At 41.1% G+C, this 2,980-nt stretch overlaps 1 non-coding gene across 1 annotated transcript; it reads right to left on the bottom strand.

The window, feature by feature from the left end:
* Positions 1-2,415: 2,415 nt before the first annotated feature.
* Positions 2,416-2,521, bottom strand: LOC140818870 (small nucleolar RNA R71). The gene has a single exon (XR_012115101.1). It is a non-coding gene; the product is annotated as a small nucleolar RNA R71 (small nucleolar RNA).
* Positions 2,522-2,980: the final 459 nt, after the last annotated feature.

Consider the following 2,980-nt stretch of genomic DNA (forward strand, 5'->3'; position numbering starts at 1 on the left):
AATCGTTCCCCGTTCATCCTCCACGTTCCTTCTCCCCGGTATTTGTTTATTCGAGCTTTGATACGCAAAGGCGTGTTCTAAAACCTTCTTGACTCATCAATCTTGTTATATATGTCATTTGATGATAAATATGCTTGAAAAAGTTTTTATATATGAAATATTTGAATCAAAACATGTATTTGCATGCTGAAATTTTTGTGTGTGTGATCCTTCAAGTTTTCATGAGTTTTTTATGCGTAAGTTTCGTGTGTCCTTTCTTATTCTCTTACTTAGCCTTAGTGGGCCTAGCGCAAGATGTACCTTGTGGGGGGGGAGGGGGGGTGGGGGCGGCAAGCCATCCTTCTCTGGTAAAGTTGGCCATGAGATAGGTAGAGAAGGAAGGCACGAAGAGAATCATTTAACTTATTGCTGCTGTGTATGGGTATGTATTAGGGTGTGTGATAGGGGGTGTTTTTGCGTGTTTATTGCATTAGTTTTAATCGTGTTTACATTGCGCATGCATGCATTTCATTTATTTTTTGTTCATTTTATAGTTATTAATTGCTTTTGATTATGTCTCACTTGTGTGTGATGGATCTGCAGGAAAAATGATCGGAGAACGAAAATCAGAGCGAAAGGTGGAAAGCTCAAGAATATTGGACAGAACAAGCGGCGCCCGAGCGGTACATTTCTACCGCCCGGGCGCGAGAAGTTGAAGTGCCGAGACAGAACATGTGGCGCTCTGGCGGTACTTTTCTACCGCCCGAGCGCGAATGCCGCACAAGTCCAGCAACTCACAGAGAGTGTGGCGCTCGAGCGGTACTTTTCTACCGCCCGAGCGCCGCCTATTTTTGGAAGATTATTGTGCGCGATTTCTTACCTTAATTTTGGGAGGGTGGCTGATATGGTAAGGCGATTGGTCGACTTTGGAGTATTATTCAGACATATTTTGGAGAGCCAAGGAGTTTTTGAAGAGCTTTTTGCACTTGGATTGAAGATTCGACTGTGTCCGGGCATCGTTCTTCGCAGAATTCGTCACGTCTCGTATTTTTAGTTTATTTTCCGTCATTTAAATATTGTTTTGCTGATTTTCATCATGAATTCTAGTAGCTAACTTTCATATTTGTTGGGATTAAAGGGGATCCTACCCCAAACTTTTAGTTGATTAATTTATATTTTGAGTTGTGCTTTATTCTTGATTACACTACGATTTTTATTGTGTCGTTTGAGCGTAGCTAACTTTTACGACGATTTTATATCACGAGTGAGTTCGAGAGAATAACTAGTGATAGGATCGAGTAGTATAATCTGCGGATCTACAATTTGCATAGACATATGAAATTGGATACGTGCCGATAGTCATAGTCCTTAGGGTCGAAAACTAGGGGATTTCATCAATCGAAATGCGGTTCATTCTTGATAAATAATTAAAGACATTTAATTACTTCATTGCGTTAATTAGTTTGGCATAGCTCGAGAGAATGTGTTCAATTGAATAGGAAATCTTGTCGGAAGCGTAGAACACAATCGAACGAATTGATTAATTAATACGGGGTAGGTGAACCAGAATTCCCAACAAATTCTTTTATCGTTTGAAATTTAATCCATTGATTTAGCATTCATATTTCATCATTTAATCTTTGAGCTTGTTTATTTAAATTTTCTTGAATTTTATTAGTCATAAAACAAACAATCAAATTTCGTCGCTAAAGTTTCAATAACTAAAATAATACTTGTTAAATACAGTCTCCAGTGGAACGATACTCGTACTCATATACACTATACTATTACTTGACATCGTGCACTTGCGATTACATTTTGAGCATACAAAATCATATTTTCTTTAGTGTATTTTGTTTTTATTGAATTAACACTCCATATTTTATTTCAGATATCTCTTCCGGTGCATGCCAAAGTCACTTGACTTGGAGCTTGAGCGTGACCCTGAAATTGAAAGGACTTTCCGCAGGCGAAGACAACAGCAAAGACTTAAGGAACTGATGGAGAGGCACGAACAAGAGCAGGAAGCGGAGCGCCAAAACGAGAGACGAATTGAGATGCCACGCCGCGTACCTATGTTAGAGTATGCCCAGCCTTCTTTGGACGGTGCACGCCCCAGCATTGTGAGGCCGATTGTGCGGGCAAACCAATTCGAAATCAAACCAGCCATTATCCAGATGATTCAGAACACCGTCCAATTTGGAGGAACTGCTGTGGACGATCCAAACACACACAACGCGGATTTTCTTGAGATTTGCGATACTTTTAAATTTAATGGAGTTTCCGATGATGCTGTTAGACTGCGTTTATTTCCTTTCTCTTTGCGTGATAAAGCCAAAGCTTGGTTGAATTGTGTACCTGTAGGTTCGATCGCTACATGGGAGGACATGGCGAAGGCGTTTCTTATCAAATACTTTCCTCCATCAAAAACCATGAAGCTGCGAGCTGACATTACAAAATTTGCTCAGTTCGATCAAGAGTCACTATATGAGGCGTGGGAGCGTTTCAAGGATCTATTACGAAGATGCCCACATCACGAGTTACCACTTGGGTTAGTCGTTCAAACTTTTTATTACGGTTTGCTTACTCCTAACCGTACTATGATAGATGCTGCTGCGTGTGGGAACCTGTTGAGGAAGACTGCGGAAGAAGGATATGAGTTGTTGGAGGAGATGGCTGCTAGCAGTTATCATCCTCAATCTGATAGAAACAACCAGCGGAGAAGTGCAGGAGTGCACCAGGTAACTGATTTTTCTGCTATTACTGCACAACTTGATGCTTTAAACAGGAAAATAGATGGCTTGAACTTGGGTGGCACGGCTATGCGTTTGCAAGAGGTATTCTGTGAGAAATGTGGAGGTGAGCACTATGTGAAAGACTGTCAAGATGACAATCCATTCTATGTGCCCGAAGGAGCACCTGTGCATCAAGTGGGAGTCCAAAACCGCCCACGGAATGACCCTTACTCAAACACATATAATCCTGGGTGGAGGCAACATCC

The sequence above is a fragment of the Primulina eburnea genome, chromosome 17, assembly GCF_022965805.1.
Source record: "Primulina eburnea isolate SZY01 chromosome 17, ASM2296580v1, whole genome shotgun sequence".
NCBI lineage: Eukaryota > Viridiplantae > Streptophyta > Magnoliopsida > Lamiales > Gesneriaceae > Primulina > Primulina eburnea.